Source organism: Heterodontus francisci, chromosome 42 (assembly GCF_036365525.1).
Source record: "Heterodontus francisci isolate sHetFra1 chromosome 42, sHetFra1.hap1, whole genome shotgun sequence".
In the NCBI taxonomy this organism is placed as follows: domain Eukaryota; kingdom Metazoa; phylum Chordata; class Chondrichthyes; order Heterodontiformes; family Heterodontidae; genus Heterodontus; species Heterodontus francisci.
This window is the reverse complement of record NC_090412.1, coordinates 22,359,980-22,380,315: the sequence shown is the minus strand read 5'-3', so window position 1 is coordinate 22,380,315 and position 20,336 is coordinate 22,359,980. Positions and strand designations below refer to the sequence as shown.

Genomic DNA, 20,336 nt, shown 5'->3' with positions numbered 1-20,336 from the left:
CTCTAGATGCTCCTTTTGGTCTTTTGCCTTAAATTTCCTTATGTAGATTGGTGTTATATTTTGTTTCACAATACCCCTGTGAAGCGCCTTGGGATGTTTCATTATGCTGAAGAGGCTATATAAATCCAAGTTGTTGTTACGAATGACAGATGTTAATTTTCAATTAACTCAACAGCAGCAAAAATATAGAAATCCATCCTTATTTCTAAACTTGTTTCACCACCTGCTGCTCTCTGGGTTTGAACTTGTGAAAATTTGGTGATTCGGACTGTAATGTGGAGCAGTCAAAATCGAGCAATCATTCAGGACTAATTATTGATGAGCAAGAATGACTCAAATTTGAAACAATTTTGAATACATCGCTACTTATTTTTCATGGTGAAAATGCTTCAAATTATATTTTTCAACGGAATTCAGTAGTGTTGCGACTGAGACGGAAGGAGTGCACTGTTTTTCTAGTTCGCCTTCTCCACAGGTCACAACATATATTTAAAACAGTTACTGATGTGGTCAATCATAGACTTTATTTTTATTCCAAAAATAAAATACCCCTAGCCAGCTTTCTTTAATAAACAGCAACACTATCAGTTTATTATAAAACAAATCTTAACTAGTAACAAAGCAAAGCATTAACACACAGATTGAAATATGAAAGTTCCCTTTTTACCTTAGTCCCTCACACATGCACACATAAACCGGTTAACCTAAAAAATAGAGATTTACTGACATTACTCAACAGACAAAAAAAATACTTTGGCCAAATACTTGCTAATTCTTGAAGAAAAAGAGAAGATATGGAAAAATGTCAGATGTCCATTTTGGTTTGGCGTCCAAATACATGTAGACGGCTGTTACTGGGAACTTCCTAGAACAGTTCTTTTCAGGCGATGTTGAAGATAGTTTGGGCAGGCTTTCCAGGAAAAATGCAGCAACAGGGGTTTCAGGCAGGTCTTGCAGGAGGAATGCAGCATCAATTTCTCAATTTCTTGCACTCACTTCTATGAGCTTTTCAAAGAGCTGGAACAGGCTGAGTTGGGGTTTGTCCTTGGCAGATTGATTCTTTAACTCCTTTTCAAGCCTCTTAACCTCTATAAATCTTATCTTGTCACTTCTCTGTAAACATCTTTCCCCAAGTCAAGAAAGCCCGCTGCTGGGCATTTATCTGGAAACAGGTGCCTTCCAGTAACTGTTGTTTAAAAGCCAAGTCCAAAAGACCTTCTGATGACCTCTTTTTAAAACAACACAGAGTTCCAGCATCTGTGGAATCTTTTATTTTCAGTTTTAAAACACATCCTTATTATTTAACAAAAATGATGAAAGCACTCGTAACTTCATGTGAGTGGCATGCAGCCGTGGCTTGACATTACCTTTATAATGTTTCCAGGTACGCAGCTGTCAAATTTAAAAACAGTTTTCAAATAGTCCCTTGATCGTTCAGTTGATAAATGTAGTACAGAGTGTGAAACTCAATTTTGCAGGCCACAAGTGTCCCTGGTTTCGTCTACGCTGAATTAATTCATTTCAGTTGAAACACCATCACCGGCACAGACCAATTGAGAGAAATAGCCTATTTCTGTGTTATAACTTCTATGCAACATTACAATTGATGTCAGAAGTGTAGACAGGGAAGGGAAACATCAATTGGAATTCCCACTCCTGATATCTGTTCAGTGGCCCTTTAAAAATTATTGACTTTGAGTGAGGACAGGGACAAGCTTAGCTGTTGCTTTCGTTGGCTAATATTCACTGTCTGACTATTTGAAATATCAGAGGGTATTAATTTGCTGTGGAATGGCCGCCTTGGAATGATGAAAGAGAAAAACAGGGTATCTAATGATTATGTGCTAAAGAGTGCTTTTAGTTGCTGTGTGACTTGGAAAAATTGGAGGCGATGATGTTCCCATCTACCTGCTACACTTGTCCTTGGTGGTAGAGCTCACAGGGCTGGGAGGTGATGTTGGTGTAATCTTAGTGAATTGCTGCAGTGCAACCTGTAGACAATATATACCATGCTGAATCAAATCAAGCAGACTGCTCTATCCTGGATGGTGTTGAGCTTCTTGATTGTTCCAGTTAAACTTATAGTCATTTGTGACCCTCAGGATGTTGTTCATTAGTTACTTGGCAATGGTAGTGCCTCTGAAAGTTGGAGGAGGTGGTTGGACCATTTTTTTGTTAGAGGTGATGGTTGCCATGCACTTATGTGAAACAAATTAGTTTAGTTTAGTTTAGAGATACAGCACTGAAACAGGCCTTTCGGCCCACTGACTCTGTGCCGACCACCAACCACCCATTTATACTAATCCTACATTAATCCCATATTCCCTACCACATCCCCACCATTCTCCTACCTACACTAGGGGCAATTTACAATGGCCAATTTGCCTATCAACCTGCAAGTCTTTGCCTGTGGGAGGAAACTGGAGAGCCCGGCAGAAACCCACGCAGTCACAGGGAGAACTTGCAAACTCCGCACAGGCAGTACCCAGAACTGAACATGGGTCGCTGGAGCTGTGAGGCTGCGGTGCTAACCACTGCGCCACCCTGTGTGTTATCTGCGACTTGCTAGCCCAAGCCTGGGTGTAATCCAAGTCCCACTGTCGACCTGCATGGGCTGCTTCATTATCCGAGTTGCGAGTGCAGTTGGCTAATCTACAGCTCCACTCCAGACCTTATGACTGAGGGAAGGTCACTGATGAAGAAACTGAAGATTGTTGGGCTGAAGACATGTCACTGAAGACCTCCTGCAACAATATCTTAATGCTGTAGTGATTAGCCTGTAACAACCAGCACTATCTTCCTTCGTATTAGATAATACTGCAGCCGCCAGAAGGTTTTCCCCTTCCACCTTATTGACCACAATTTCCTTGTGGGATCTTGAAGCTTTATGATTGTGGGTAGTTGCTTCAACATTTGAGTCTGTGTCTGGATCAAGGTTGTAGGGAAGTAATTGGCCGAGTTAGATTTATCCTAATTTTTGTGGATATGGCATATGTGGAGAATTTTTCACATTGTCAGGCAGATGCCAATTTCATAACAGCAATGAAATAACTTGACTATGGGACGTAGCTAGTTCTGGTGCATGGGTCTTGTGCACTGCAGCTGGGATTTTGTTGGACCTCAGTTTCTCTCAAGAACCTTGGCATGGACTTGATATTTTTAATCTCAAGCTGTGATTCTGCTAGCTCAAGGTAGATCCTCAAGTCTGAATGTGTGCTTAATTTTCCAAGATGCATCAGCAGCGTTTAGTTGGTTCAATTGATGCAATACTTCTAATGGTATCTTTTTGGTTATTTCTCAATTATTTGAAGAAACAGTAAAGGACAAGTTTAAAAAACTTTATTCAAGTAAAGTTTATATAGAGTATGTGTGTGCTCGCATATTGTCCTTAGCGGAGAGATTACCCTAAAAAGATTACCCTTTCACCTTCGTCAGAGTTTTAGTAAGAAGAAAAATTCTGATTTTGTTTTGTCCAAATCAGGTAAATTGGTAAAGTGGAAGCACTATAGCCTTTGCCTCTGAATTTACAGTCTGTCAGAACATATTTTAAATCATTGTGAAAACACCCCTTATCCACCTGTACTTACTTTTCTCCAGATGAAGAATAATGTTTGAGATATAATGTACTGTATATTTGAAGCCCCTGCCATGAGATTAAAGTGCCGAGACTAAAGTGCTGTTAATCCATTACGTGTAACAGCTAACACAATCAGCACAGAAACAGGATTTGTTATAAATTTCCACCCTAAAGCTGGGTCTGAAGACCTAATGTATTTACTATGTGAATAGCTGGCATCTTTAACTAAAGCTAGTCTGATAACAAACCTTTGCTTGACGAGATATGATGCTGATAAGGACATAGTATTCATTGAGGCATGGTGTGCTACAGATAAACCAACATCAGTCATCAACTGTTGAAAGGATTAGTCCAAAAATTTCAGTTTCTAAACATAATAAATAAAAAGGTAAATTGAATGTCTTCATGATGACTTGGACTTGGGTATACAGAGCATAACTTCAAAATTTGCAGATGACATAAAACTCATGTAGTAAACAGTGAGGCGGATAGTAACAGATTTAGGAGACGCAGATTAGTGAAATGGGCAGATGCGTGGCAGAAAGTGTGAAGTGATTCATTTTGGTAGGAAGATTGAGTAGAGACAATGTCAACTAAAAGGTACAATTTTAAAAGGAAAGCAGGAACAGAGTAATCCAGAGGGCAAGTTGAGAAGGCTGTTAAAGTATATTGGTTTGCTTTATAAATTATAAAAATGGCAGGCGACAGAAGCTCGAGGTTCGCATGCAAGTAAATTTAATTCTCCACTTTGCTCCCACTCAGGCTTTTCTTTCCTTGGCCTGCTACAGTGTTCCAATGAAGTTCAATGCAAGTTTAAGGAACAGTACCTCACTTTTGACTGGGCATTTTACAGCCTTCTGAACTCAACATTGAGTTCAACTATCTTAGATCATAACCTCTATCTCCATTTTATTGCATGTCTCTTTGCTGCTTTGATTTTTTTTCTCTCATTTCTTTCTCATTTCCTTAACTTTGCATTTGGGTAGCAGCTGTCCTGCCATTCACATGTTCGATAGAGACATCTTTTGTTTCTTTACTTGTTCCACCATTACTTTTTTTGGCCTTGCACCATGATACCTTTTGTCATTTAACCTCTCCTGCCCTCCACCTTATCACAGATCTTCCCTTTTGTTCTTCTTCCCATCCTCCCCCTTTCACTTGCTCAAACCGTATTACAATTCTAACTTTTCCCAGTTCTGATGAAAGGGCACAGACCGGAAACGTTAAATCTGTTTCTCATGCTATCAGATGCTATCAGACCTGCTGAGTATTTCCAGGATTTTCTGTTTTTATTTCTGATTTCCAGCATCCACAGTATTTTGCTTTTAGAAAAGGAGAAACTGTTTCCAGTGACAGAAGGGCCACTAACCAGAGGACACCGATTTAAGGCAATTGGAAAAGAACCAGAGGTGACATGAGGAAAACATTTTTTATGGAGTGAGGTGTTATGATCTCAAATGTACTGCCTGAAATGGTGGTGAAAACATATTCAATAATAACTTTCAAAAGAAAGTTGGATAAAACATGAAAAGGAAAAATTTTCAAGGTGGTGGGGAAAGAGCAGGCGAGTGAGACTAATTGGATATCTCTTTCAAATAGCCGGCACAGGCAGAATGGGCCAAATGGCCTTTTTCTATGTTGTTTCATTCCATGATTTCTGTGTCCATGGAGAGAGGTGCAGCTCAGGGATAAGATGATCTAACAGATATCACCAAATTGCAGTTCAAGGAGGGAGATTTTCTGTCTCCGCAACTAATGATTTGCTTAGCTTTAGCAGCACAGATGTTAAATCATTTTTTATATTATCAATAAAGTGCAAAAATTACAAAGTTACCAAACCAGGTATGAGGATTTTGCATTTATATAGTTTTATTCTCATATATCCTCAAGTGTTTCAGAACAATGAATTAATTTTTGAAATGACATTCTTGCTGTTACGTAGACAAATTCAACATGCTTTGAATAGTAAAACCTCACAAACAATTTAAGATAAATGACCAGTTAATCTGGTTTTTGGTGATGATGATTGAAGGGGGAATGTGCTGGGACACTTGGTGAACTCCCTGCTCTCTTTTGAATAGTGCAGTAGGATCTTTTACAACTAGCAGACAGAGTTCCCACTCCTTATTACTATCCGATCACTCCTGCTAGAAGCTGTGGGCATGGTGAGAACAGAATAAAGTTCAGCTGTAATGCCCTCCATGGTTGAGCGGAGTTCCAATACTGACCGTTTAGGCTGACACATAAAGAATGACCAATTGGGCGTGGTTCTGCAGGACTGCTGGCATGAGTAGAACTGTACTGCAGCAAGAGTTGCACCTACAGGAGATGAAAAATAAAAAGGGGGAAAAAATCCCTTTTAATAATATTCCATACAGTAATGGTGCTGTTAGTAGAAAAGTAAATTTGCTTGTGCTGTCTACAAACCCTCATAAGTGTGTGCCAACTAAAACAGACCTCTGTGGTTATAATTTTTCTGCTGATGGAATGGTTATGAAACCTTGTATTCTTTATCATTAGATTATTGGGTATCAAGAACAGTCTAGCATTCAATTAATTGTTATTGGTCTTTGAATTTCTTAGACCAATATAAATACTAAGATTATGTAAGATAATGTGCTACATAGCATGTGTTGCTGTATTCCACTATTAAAAAGAACCTCGTGTGTCATAATGGCTTAGTGAATTTATCTAGTGAGTACCTGAATCCAATGTGTGCTAATATCTGAAAGGATCAAGACAGGCTAGCTCAATGGATAGAGAGGATAAGTGCAAAGACAGGAGATTGGGTAAAATAACTGAGAATGTAGATTACATATTAACTAGCAACTTGCTTAACATAATTGAACAAGAAAAAGATCCATGGATAGTTGGCTGAAAGTGCAATTCAGTTTTTGCAGAGCTGAAAGAAAACAAAAATATTGTGAGGTATAGTTATAACAACATGTGCACTTAATGTTGTCAAAGGAGTTCATGGGAGTGAATTCAGACAAAATTTGACACCGAGCCACATAGGAGACATTAGGACAGGTGACTAAAAGCTTGGTCAGAGAGGTAGGTTTTGAGGAGCATCTTGTAGGAGAAAAGAGATGTAGCGAGGCAGAGAGGTTTAAGGAGGAAATCTCAGAGCTTATAGCTTAGACAGCTGAGGCATGGCCACCAATGGTGGAGCGATTTAAAAGTGGGGATTTGCAAGAGGCCAGAATTGAAGTACTGCAGAATTCTAGGAGAGTTGTAGGATTGGAGGAGGTTAACAGAGATAGGCAGGGATGAGGCAATGGAGGGATTAGAAAAGAGGGATAAGAATTTCCAATTTGAAGCACTGGAGACTGCGAACCAATATGGTCAGTGAGCACAGGGGTAGTGGGAAAATGGCATTTGGTGTGAACTAAGATGCGGGTGGCAGAGATTTGGATGAGTTCAACTTTATGGACAGTGGAAGACAGGAGACTGGCCGAGAGACCATTGGAACCGTTGAGTCTGGTGGTAATAAAATGAGGGTTTCAGCAGCAGTTGAGCTGAGGCTGAAACAGAGATGGGCAGCATTATGGAGGTGGAAGTAGGTGATTTTAGTGATGTAGAGGATATGGGTTCAGACGCTAAGCAGTTGGTCAAGGAGGTGATTTCTGAAACTGTATCGGGAAGTGGAGAGGCCAGATCTGGTATAGTTCTGGTCTCCGTATTACAAGAAAGATAGGGCGGGTGGAACAGACAGGAGTAGGAAGCAGCTGCTGTCTTGTCAGAAATGGGAGAATGATTAGTTTTTGCAGTATGTTTATGGCATCCATTGTAAATATTCGCAGACAGAACTTTAGCATGCCACAGCCCATCCACAGTTCTAGGCAGCGTGCAATCGAGGGGATCGTTTGGCCCGACTGCCTGCCTCTCCTCCGTGGCCACGCCTGCACCCGGATATCCATGGAGAGGGAGTATGCGATGTCCAATGGCACACTTGAGCTTTTCTGTGACTGGTGAGCTCCCGAAGGAGTGGAGTGCATCATTGATGCCAGGGACCACATTTTATTTAAAAAATTTTCCTTTTAAGTTACTCAACATAGAAAATTTACAGCACAGAAGGAAGCAATTTGGCCCATCATGTCTGTGCTAACTGAAAAAGAACAATCCAGCCTAATCCCACTTTCCAGTTCTTAGTCTGTAGCCCTGGAGGATACAGCACTTTAAGTGCATTTCCAAGTATTTTTCAAATGTGATGAGGATTTCTGCTTCTATCACCCTTTCAGGCAGTGAGTTCCAGACTGTATCACCCTTTGGGTGAAAAGATTTATCTTCAACTTTCCTCTAATCCTTCTGCCAATTACTTTAAATCTATGCCCCCTGGCTATTCACCTCTCTGCCACGGAAAATAGGTCCTTCTTATCCACTCTGTAGGCTTCTCGTAATTTTGTACAGCTCAATTAAATCTCCTTTCAGCCTCCTCAGTTCCAAAGAAAAAAATCCCACCCTATCCAATCTTTCCTCATAGCTAAAATTCTCCTTTCCTGCCAACATCCTGGTCAATCTCCTCTCTACCCTCTCCACTGTGATCACATCTTGACTGTAATGTGGTCACCAAAACTGTACTCTAGCTGTTGCCTGACTAGTATTTTATATCATTCTGGCATAACCTCCCTGCCCTTATATTCAGTGCCTCGGCTAATAAAGGAAAGTAACCTGTATGCTTTCTTAAAAACTTTGTCTACCTGTCCTGTTATCTTCAGGGACCTGTGAGCATGCACTCTAAGGTGTCTCTGTTCCTCTACACTTCTCAGCATCCTACCATTTATTGTGCATTCTCTTGCCTTGTTTGCCAACCCCAAATGCATTACTTCACAGTTCTCTGGATTGAGTCCTATTTGCCACTTGTCGACCCACCTGATCAGTTCATTGATATATTCCTGCAGTCTACAGGTTTCTTTCTAACTATCAACCACACAACCAATCCTTATATTATCTGCAAACTTTTATATATGTATAAATGCACCATGAAAAGTAAAGGACCTAGTCTGAGTCTTGCAGAACTCCAATTGAAATAACATTCCAGTCACAAAGACATGTCAACCATTACCCTTTGCTTCCTGCCACTGAGCCAATTTTGGATCCAACATGTCACTTGGCCTTGGATCCCATGAAATTTTACTGTCCTGACCAGTACGTCATGTGGGACCTTTCAGAAGCTTTGTTAAAGCCCACGTAGACTTCAGCAAGTGCTCTGCTCTCAACAACTCTCTTTGTTATCTCAAAAACTTAAGTCAGTCAGGCACAGTCTTCCCTTTACAATTTCATGCTGACTGTTCTTGATTAATCCATGCCTTTCTAAATGATTATTTTCTCTGTCCTTCAGAATTTTTTCCAATACTTTGCCTGAGGTTGCCTGACTGGCCAATAGTTATTTGGTCTATCCCTTTTCTCCCTCTTTAAACAACGATACGACATAAGCAGTCCTCTTGCATCTCGGCTGTAGCAAGAGTGGATTGGAAAACAATAGTTGCAGCCCCTCTATTTTGTTCTCTTGTTTCTCTCAGCAGCCTAGGATACATTTCATCAAGGCTAGGCAATTTATCCACTTTAAAATAAACTAAACCCCTTAATATTTCCTCTCTCACTATGTTTATCCTATTCAGTATTTCACACAATCCACCTTAACATCTGCATCACCCTCTTTTTTTTTTGTGAAGATAGACACCATGTATTCATTAAGAAACATGCCCACATCTTCGACCTCCACAAACAAATTGCTTTCTTGGCCTCTAATTGGCCCTACTCTTTCCTTGGTTTATCCTCTTGATCTTTATGTATTTATAAAACATGATTGAGTTCTCCTTGATTCTACTTGCCCATATTTTTTCATGCCCTCATTGATCAGCAGCCATGCCATGGCCAGCACTGCCGAGGGGAAGAGCGGGGAGCGGAGGCCACTGTCAGCACACAGTGCTGTGCACTCTGCATGGGTGTGCTTGGTCTTGGGCAGCATACCGGGTGAGCAGGGTCTCTGGTATTGTGCAAGGGTGAGCAGGGGCTTGGGTGTTGTGCGAGGTGGGGTTTGGTTTCGGGTGGCAGTATCGGGTGTCCAAACTGTTGGGTGTGAGGTTCGGATGCTCATACTGCTGGGTGAGAGGGTCGGCTATCAGCAAGCGTGGGCACTGAAGGCCAGTAGGGAGTCTGCTGGGAAAAGGAGCAAAGGAAAAGCTGCCAAGGCAGGTTCATAACTGCAAAGACAACGCTCTGGAGGCCGATTGATCATCTGGCATGGGTCTCAGAAACCCTGTCTTCTTGGATCCCCCTGGTGTGATGCAGTGCTTCTGATGGATGGAGGTCCAGGAGGCAGCTACGCCTGTCCGTGAAGCTCCATGACGAGAGCAACAGCAGGCGACCATGGCAACGAGGGTCCACCTGCGCCAGAGTGTGTACCGGACCGGAGTCAGCTACCTCCGAGCGGCAGTGAGCGAAGACTACAGCTCTCCAGTAAAGGCCTGCTCAAGTCTCAAAGAAAAATCTGACCTGAAACCGATGGAACCACATCGGACCCGAGCCCAACCCGGCCCTCATCCCTCCATTTTCCCCCTGCGCCCGAACCGACCCCAGCTCAGACCAACCCTTTTACTTGCCTTCCGACTCCCAATCTTCAGGAAGCTGCAGCATGAGCATGATGATGTCATAGAGATGCTCACTGTGCAGACTCAGAGTTTCCTTCTTTGACATCCCGTCTCACAGCTCAGTTAAGTTTTTAACTTTTAACACTTACCTGCAATTCCTGCTGTGTGTGTCTGACCGGACCCTGAAGGCCAGACCCGGAAGAGCGGCTCGGCCCAACCCAACCTGAACCCGACACAAGTCGGGTCCCTGCGGGTTCGGGTTGGGTAGTAGGCCTTTACTCTCCAGGAAGGCTTTTGCCGACCTATGTGCCATGCTGCAGGACAATTTATGACCTATGGGATTTGGTGGGCACCCAAGATCTGTGGCATTGAAAGTCACCGTGGCAAGCTGACAACGATATCTTCGGCTCAGAGCCCGCTCCCGCCACGTAATTGGATGGGCCCACACCTCCATTATTGTATTTAGCCACCCGCTGCATGATTGCAGTGGACCCGCCACACACGTGATGAGTGGAGATGGCACCTGCTTCCCGGTCTGCGACCAGGACCTGTGATGGGATCACTAAATTCAGCCAGTATTTGTGTCAGACTACAGAGGTGCTTTGTACAGTACTATAGTGATCAATGTTTGAACCCTTGTTTCTTATCTGCATCAGTGACTTGAATGCAGAAATTAATTGTAAGCGTCTAAATTTTACAGGTTACACTAAAATAGGAAGTATACAGAACACAGGACTGGCCCGTGGGTGGGTGACATGAGTGACCAGTGGCGCCATGGTTGAATGCAAGTGAGTAAGCAGTAGGAGGAATGCTCTGCTCCCCCTGTGCTCCTGCTCCCTCTCGTGTCTTTCTCCCTCCTGTGCTCTTGCTTTCTGTGGACTCCAGCTCTCTGTGTGTCCCTGCCAATTAATATTTGTAAGTAAATACCTTTTTTCTTAAAACTATTAATTAAATACTTCACATGCAACACTTCCATATTAGAAGTATATAATATAATTTTGATGGTGGGTGTTTCTATGATTACTAATCCATTTGAAAGGGGGTCCTTCAACAAAAAAAGTTTGAGAATCACTGTTGTAGAAGGATTAGGAAGGTAAATGACAAACAAAAGTTAATATTGCAAAATGTAAATTGTTACAGACTGGAAGAAAGAACGAGGAACAGAGATGTACAATGAGGGGAATACAATTAATATGCAAAGACTTTCAGATATGTTTAGGAACAAGAATAAATTCATTTTTTTAATGTCGAGGTAATATGGAGAAGCAATTAAAAAGAAAATTGAATTTGGGGATGTATAATCAGAACAGTTATTTTATTGAGGGTTTATAGAGCACTTGTTAGGTCTCATTTGGAATACTGTGTGCAGTTCTGGTCAATATTTTTTTATGGCTTACTGTGACTTATTGCAGATTTTGCCCCTCTGGTTAGTTTGCTGTTGGTGTGAAATGAGAAGATTTTGATGATAGCTGGAGATAAAATAATAGGACATTGAGTTGGATGGACAAATGTTTATGTATAATGTTGAATTTTGTCTAAAAAGACAGATTTAGTTTCCAGTTATGAGAAATGATTTCTAATAAATCACTGCTAAAAAGAGCAGACGGTTTCCAGTAAAAAATGCTGAAGGAACATTGTGGCTAGGGGTAGAGTTCTTAGAGTGTTATAAAAACCAAGAGTAACTTACAACTACAGGCATAAAAACACAATATGAAAACCTGACCAAAATGGATTCCGTTCTGACGAAACTATGCACTAAATTGTGACTGTTCAGGATTTTTAATCTTTGCCCAGAAAGGATATTGGGATCGAAGTGTTGTATCTTAAGATGAAGTGATTTTGCACAGGTTTAGAAAGAGTTATGACTTGCAGGCATTCGAGATGCATATTGAAGTGAGATGAGCCAGTTTGTGAAATACCACAGATCACAATTTAATTCATACTGACACTGTGAGGATCAGTTGTCTTATTCAAGGTTAGGTCCCATTCATTTTCAGAGCAGGAAGAGATATTTTCCTTAAATCTACACCCAAGAGAAGGAGTAGTAGGTGGTTTTATTGACATCACCATTGGTGAATCAGTAGTGGTGGGGAGGAAGTCAGCAGTGCAAGCTTGCCCTGGCTGGAAAGAAAAAAAGGACAAAGGAATGCATGGGGAATTAGTGAAATCCTGCACAAAGGATTGCAAGTCATGGATTTGGGCTTGGAGCTGAAATCTTAAAGTGCAGGAGGTCAGGTTTTGCCATTAAATGTTGCCTAGAAAGAAATGCTAAAAAGAAGTAAGATGGCAGGGTGAAAAGTCTATTAATGTATTGTTTTCTATTTTTTGAGGAAAGAAGTCAAATTAAGTTACAGATATGAATTTTGCTTAGGCTAACTCTGTTTATGAGTTTACTTTGTCCTTGCAAAAATGCAACTTAATAATTTATCTCTGTCCTCATCTCACTAAGCATTTCAGTCCGCCTTTGAAAACATTGGAGAAACCAACATCCTATTCATATCACAAAGGAGTTCTATTTTTAAACCCAGGATAAGCTATCGCATAGAATCACTAGGAGCAGAAATAGGTCTTTCAGCTCTTCAAGCTTGCTTTCGCCATTCAGTTAGATCATGGCTACTCTGCATTTTATCTTCCTTTGCTCTATATCCCTTGATATGCTACAGTTGTCCCAGAATCCAGAGCCTTTTGGGGGAAGAGAGTTCCAGATATCTACTACCCATTACGAAAAAAAGTGTTTCCAGATTTTGCACCTGAATGCCCTAGCTCTAATTTTAAGATTATATCCCCTTGTTCTTAATTCCACCAGAGCAAATAGATTCTCTCTCTATCTACCCTATCAAATCCATTTAACATTTTAAATACCTTGAGCAGATCACCTCTCAATTGCATGTACCCTAGGATATACAAATCGTCTACGCATTATATCCTCATAATTTAACACTCGAAGCTGCAATAATCATTCTGATGAATTTGCACTGAAGCCCCTCCAAGGCCAATGTCCAAAACTGAACGCAGGACTTTAGATGAGGTCTGACCAGAACTCTCTGCAACTGAAACATAATTTCCTCCTCTTTGTATTCCTGCCCCCTTGAGATGAAAAACTAAACTTCAGCTTGTCTTTTTTGATTTGCTTTTTGTGCCTGTTAGCTTTTAATGATTTGTGAGCTTGGAATCTCAATTCTGTTTACTCTACAGTTCCTATTTTCTCACCATTTAGAAAATACTCCAATTTCTTTCTTGGGTCCAAAGTGGTTGCCCTCAGATTTGCTCACATTGAACTCTATTTGCCATAGTTCTGCCCACTCACAATCTGTCTATGTCCTTTTGCAACTTCCTGCTCCCATCTGCACTTCTTACTGTTTCTCCTAACTTAGTGTCATCTGCAAACTTGGATGTACAACTCGTGATTCCTTCATCCAAGTCATTAATGAATATGATGAAATATTGAGGCCCCAGAACAAATCCCTGGGAATGTCACTTGAACGTCCTGCCAATCTGACTACGTGCCTTTTTATTCCCACTGTCTCCTATCTCCCAACCATTTTCCAAGTCAACAGGCTACTTCCAGTTTTGTGCACACTCTTATTTTGTGCATCTTTTTATAATGCCTTCTATGTGATAGTCGGGACCAGGGATCGAAAAGATGTGCACATAACATGTGCTATGGTTACAGCCTACGAATGCTGGACAGACCACCGACTCAGTCACTTGGTATTGGTGCTTGAGGCAGCTTCCAAAAGGAACCAACAGCTGCAACAGGTATAGAGAAAGTTCGAGCTTTCTGGCTTGTCAAATGACACCAAGCTCAAGGAATTTCAAGAACAAATCAATCGGAAACTGCAGGAATGGATGGTCACACCATCAAGCAACATCCATGATAACTGGCAATCATTGAAATCCATCATCGTTCATACATGCCAAGAAATCCTTGGACACACAATCCTAAAAGATACCAAGACTGGTTTGATGAGAGTGATATAGAAAAATGTAAACTCATCGATTGAAAACGGACAACATTCCAAAACTGGTAACAGATTCAAGCTTCACAGAAAAGAAGCTCACCCACCAGACAGCCAAAGCTGAAGTTCAAAGAAGAACCCATGATTTGAAGAACAAATAATGGACAGAGAAGGCTGAGGAAATTGAACTCCTCGCTGACATGCACGATACGCCAGCATTTTTTCAAGGCAACAAAAATATCAATGGATTCTCAACACATGGACCAACATAAGTAAGATCCAAACGTGGCAAGACTCTCCAGCTTGAGAGCTTCACAATCAGTGCGAAAGGGGAGCAGTTCAAAACAGCTTGCTAGGGCTGCGACTCAGTCTGTGAGCGCACCACATTCGGAGAAAATAAAAAGTGACGTCACAGGGAAACAGGTATGTGGTTGGTGAGTATTTTGCTCATTTATCTTTCAAAACTCTGGTTATTTGTCAGTAATTGTAAGGTTTTATTAGTAGTAGTAAAATTTACTAGTAAAGCTTATTGGGAGTGGTAGGGTTTATTAATTATAAGGTAATTTTAAAAATAAATTAATTTATCACATAATACAAATGACAGGGCAGGTGATGTGTTATGACAGCATGATGTGGGAGCTCCAGGATGCTAGCGTGATCCAAGGCAATCTGCAGTAAGTGTCTGCGGCTGCAGGAACTTTGGCTCAGAGTTTGAGGTGGAGGCCAAGCTGCAGACACTGACACGTCAGTCACATCCCTAAGGAAACGGTTTTCTGAGTTGGTCCATTGTCAGGGACAGGAGGGTGTAACTGCAAGTGAGGCAGCTATGGGGACCTAGAACGTAGAAGTGGAGGACCTCAACCTTTGCAATTGTCTAACAGGTATGAGGTTCTTGCAACCTATATGGATGAAAGCAGGGACTGCAAGGTGGATGAATGAACTGACCATGGCACCATGGTATAGGAAGCCATTCAAGTAGGGGAAGTTAGTAGGATTGTCATGGTAGTAGGGGTAGCATAGTAAGGGGAATAGACACTGTACTCTGCTGCCGAGAACGAGAATCCAGACAGCTGTGCTGCCAGCCCGGTGCCGGGGTTTGGGACATCTGCTCTGGGCTGGACAGGAACTTGCAGTGGGAGGGGGAGGATCCAGTGGTCGTTGTCCACGTAGGTACCAATGGCATAGGTAGAACAGCTCTGGCTGCTGCTGTTGTTTCCCCTGTATTTCTTTCTTTCTTTAAAAATAGTTTTGATGAAAGGGCACAGACTTGAAACGTTAACTCTGCTTCTCTCTCCACAGATGCTGCCAGACCTGCTGAGTATTTCCAGCACTTTATGTTTTTACCCCAACTCTCCATGCCTCCTCTGTCCACGGAGCAGGTCTGGAGCTTTTTCACAGCCTCTTCAAGTTCTGCAGTTCTGGTGCCATTTTTCCAGGTCAACTTTCTTTAGACCATTTTTCAAATTCTTCTGGGTGTTGTAAGATCCAGTGCTGTTCATCATATTGTATGTTTGGATAGTCTTCCACCATTTGTATATTTGGTTAGTCTAGCTGGGAGAGATTACTAAGTCTTCAGTAATTTTAATATTAACTGGTTTATTACATTTTAACTATATACAGCTTTCATAAGTTTGTGGGACTCTTCTGAAGCCATTTTGCTTCTCCCTCTAGTATCTCTCATATGTGATTTCTTACATCATCATGGGGGGAGTGTCCTAGGCCTAACTATCTTCAGCTGTTTCCTCAATGACCTTCCCCACCCCCCGCCCCCCATTATAAGGTTACAAGTGGGGATAGAAGTTTGCTGATACTGAAGCTGCCCATTTCCATATGCAGCAAGACCTGGACAAAATCTAACAAGTAACATTCATGCCACACAAGTGCCAGGCAATGACCATCTCAAACATGAGAGAATCTAACCATCTCCCCTTGACGTTCAATGACATTACCATCGCTGAATCCCCCACTATCAACAGCCTGGAGGGTTGGCTTTGTAAAATTGTTTTGCTTACTTCACTACGGATTTCCCTGTTGGTCTGTTTCGACTGCTGCTTGTTGAATCGGTGCTTGCTAATAATCCTGGTATGTCTTAAAAGGTAATTAAATCTTTACAACTCACAGGAGATCAACTATGATACTGCATTAGCCAGTGTGATGCAGTATTGTCAATGAAAACCAATTCTGGCAAATGTCCATTCTATCAACTTGTTGTAAGAGCTATTTTCTCACACTGTGCCTGCTCAGATTTTGTATTGACAAGTACTGGCAAATGTGTGTCACAATCTAAACTTCACAGTGTTGTTTAATCAGATCATGTGCGTGCGTGCGTGCCATGGCAGAACAACTCCACGGATCTAGGCACTGGACATGGCAAAGGGCACACCCACCTCAGTTGAGCTGCTACGTCCTCCTCACTAACATCTGTGCCGAAATTGGGAGCGCTGTCAATATTGCCTCCTGATCCCAGACATGGGCAAGGAAATGTCCTGCTGATTACCACCTACTGCCCTTGCTTAGCTGATGAATCAGTACTACATGTTGAACACCACTTGGAAGAAGCACTGGGAGGGTAGCAAGGGCATAGAATGCACTCTGCATGGGGGAAATCACTGTTCATCACCAAGAGTGGCTGTACTACTGACCGAGTGGTCGAGTCCTGAAGACTGCTAGACTGGGTCTGCGGCTGGTGGTGATAGAACTAACATGAGGAGAAAAACTACTTGACTTTGTCCTTGACAATTTGCCTGTCGCAGATGCATCTATCCGTGACAGTTTTGGTAGGAGCAACCTCCACAAAATCCTGTACAGATGAACTTGCACCTTCAAGCTGAGGATACCCTCCATCATGTACCACCTTATGAAATGGAATAGATCCAGCAGCTCAAAAGTGGGCATCCACAAGGCACTGTGGACTACCAGCGACAGCAGAATTGTATTTCACCACAATCTGTAACCTTATGGCCTGCATATCCCTCACTTTGCCATTACCATCAAGCCGAGTTCAATGAGGAATGTAGATAAGCACGCCAGGAGCAGCATCAGGCATACGGAAAAATGAGATGACAACCTGGTGAAGCTGCAACACGGGACAACAGCAGAAGCAGCATGTTCTAGACAGAGCTAAGCGATCCTACAACCAACGATCAGATCCAAGCTCTGCAGTCCTGCCACATCTAGTCGTGAATGGTGGTGGACAATTAAACAAGTAACAGGAGGAGGAAGCTTCACGAACTTCCCCATCCTCAATGATGGGGAGCTCAGCATGTCAGTGCAAAAGACAAGGCTGAAGCATTTTCAGCCTTATTTAGCCAGAAGTGCCAAGTGGATGATCCATCTCGGCCTCCTCCTGGGGTTCCCACCATAACAGACGCCAGTCTTCAGTCAATTCGAGTCACTCCATATGATATCAAGAAATAGCTGAGTGCACTGGATACAACCAATGCTAGGGGCCCCAGCAACATCCCAACTGTCGTTTTGAAGATTTGAGCTCCAGAACTAGCTGCACCCCTAACCAAGCTGCTCCTGTGCAGCTATAACATTGGCATCTTTCCAACCAATCCTCTGGGGGAAAAAGTGATCATTTTACAATTGAACTTCATATCAAGTTTGAAAACAACATACTCCAGTCCCAAACAAGAAACTTGAAATTAAAAAAAACAATTACATAGGTATGAGGGGAGAGATGGTTAAGGTTAATTGAGTAAATAGATTGAAAATGTATGGCAGTAAATAAACAGTGGGAAACATTTAAAGAAACAATTCAAAATGTTCAACAAAAGCACATTCCATTTAAAAACAAACTCAGCAAGAAAGACCCATCTGAGGTAAGGAAGTTAAGGATAGTATTACTTTAAAAGAAGAGGCTTATAATATTGCAAAGAATAGTGGTAAACCTGAGGATTGGGAGTGTTTTAGAAACCAGCCAAGGGCCACCAAAAAATTGATAAAAAGGGAAAAAACAGAAAATGAGAGTAAACTAGCCAGGAATGTAAAAACAAATTGTAAGAGCTTTACAAGTATATAAAAAGGAGAGTGGCTAAAATTAAACATTGGTCCCTTAGAGGCAGAGACAGGCGAAATTATCATGGGGAACGAGGAAATGGCAGAGACGTTGAACAAATATTTTGTATTTGCCTTCACAGTAGAAGACACAAATTACATATCAGAAATAGAGGGTAACCAAATGGCTAATAAGAGTGAGGAACTTAAGGTAATTCATAACAGCAGAGAAAAAATATTGGAGAAACTTAAGGGACTAAAAGCTGACAAATCCCCAGGACCTGATGGCCTACAATCTTAGGGTTCTGAAAGAGGTAGCTGCAGAGATGGTGGATACGTTGGTTATGATTTTCCAAAATTCCCCAGATTCTAGAATGGTCCCAGCGAATTGAAAGTTAGCAAATGTAACACCGCTATTCAAAAAAGGAGGGAGAGAGTAAACAGGCAACTACAGGCCAGTTACTGATATCAGTCCTCAGGAAAATGCTGGAATATATTAGTAAGGAAGTCTTAATAATGCGCTTAGAAAATCATAGTATGATCAAACAAAGTCAAACTGGTTTTACGAAAAGAAAATTGTATTTGACAAATTTATTAGAATTTTTTTTGAGGATGTAACTAGTACGGTAGATAAAGGGGAACCAATAGATGTCATATACTTGGATTTCCAAAAGGCATTCGATAAGGTGCCGCACATAAGGCTAATACTCAACTTAAGGGCACATGGATAGCGGATTGGTTAAGAGTAGAGATAAACAAGGCTTTTTCAAGTTGGCAGGCTGTAACTAGTGAAGTGCCGCAAGGATCAGTGTTGGGGCCTCTGCTATTTACAATTTGTATTAATTACTTAGACGAAGAGACAGAGTAATATATCTAAGTTCACTGACGATACAAAAACTAGGTGGGAATGTAAGCTATGAGGAGAACACAAAGGGGTTGCAAAGAGATATAGCAGATTAAGTGAATGGTTACAAGGTGGCAGATGGAGTATAACATGGGGAAGTGTGTGTAGTAAGAACAGAAAAGCAGAATTTTTTTTAAAAGGAGTGAAACTTCGAAATGTTTGATGTTCAGAGAGACTTGAGTGTACGCGTATAAGGTACACAAGATTAGAATGCAAGTACAGCAAGTAATTAGGAAGGCAAATTAGGAAGGCTCAACTATCACCAGTAACCTGTCTCTAGATGCAGAAATCAACAAGCGCATGGGTAAGGCTTCCACTGCTATGTCCAGACTGGCCAAGAGAGTGTGGGAAAATGGCGCACTGACACGGAACACAAAAGTCCGAGTGTATCAGGCCTGTGTCCTCAGTACCTTGCTCTACGGCAGCGAGGCCTGGACAACGTATGCCAGCCAAGAGCGACGTCTCAATTCATTCCATCTTCGCTGCCTTCGGAGAATACTTGGCATCAGGTGGCAGGACTATATCTCCAACACAGAAGTCCTTGAAGCGGCCAACACCCCCAGCTTATACACACTACTGAGTCAGCGGCGCTTGAGATGGCTTGGCCATGTGAGCCGCATGGAAGATGGCAGGATCCCCAAAGACACATTGTACAGCGAGCTCGCCACTGGTATCAGACCCACCGGCCGTCCATGTCTCCGTTATAAAGACGTCTGCAAACGCGACATGAAATCGTGTGACATTGATCACAAGTCGTGGGAGTCAGTTGCCAGCATTCGCCAGAGCTGGCGGGCAGCCATAAAGACAGGGCTAAATTGTGGCGAGTCGAAGAGACTTAGTAGTTGGCAGGAAAAAAGACAGAGGCGCAAGGGGAGAGCCAACTGTGCAACAGCCCCAACAAACAAATTTCTCTGCAGCACCTGTGGAAGAGCCTGTCACTCCAGAATTGGCCTTTATAGCCACTCCAGGCGCTGCTTCACAAACCACTGACCACCTCCAGGCGCGTATCCATTGTCTCTCGAGATAAGGAGGCCCAAAAGAAAAAGAAATTGCATGTTGGCCTTTTATTGCAAGGTAATTGGAGATTTCATGCTGGACGGAGAGGGGGAGCCAAGGAGGTCACAGGATGGAAGGGGAAGTCAGTTTAGATTCGGTTTAACAAGCTGTTCAAGCTTTGTACCTTCATCCAGATCCACAAGGTAAAGAGCGGGCCTCAGCCTGGCTGGGTGAATTCCAGAAATCGGGCATCTGGCTGAAAAACCTGAGCGTTGTCACTCAAGCTGTTGATCATGGGCGCGCTGTTG

The 20,336-nt window shown here is 42.1% G+C and overlaps 1 protein-coding gene across 9 annotated transcripts in view; it reads left to right on the top strand.

The window, feature by feature from the left end:
* shld2 (shieldin complex subunit 2) overlaps positions 1-20,336 on the top strand; it is a 149,975-nt gene that overhangs the window by 2,192 nt on the left and 127,447 nt on the right. For 5 of the 9 annotated variants that reach the window (XM_068020774.1, XM_068020771.1, XM_068020766.1 and 2 more), the window contains exon 2: positions 10,871-10,958. The exons of the other annotated variants lie outside the window; for them this stretch is intronic. The gene's annotated coding sequence lies outside the window, so the exon portion shown is untranslated. The remainder of the gene's footprint in view (positions 1-10,870; positions 10,959-20,336) is intronic. 9 annotated transcript variants of the gene reach the window in all.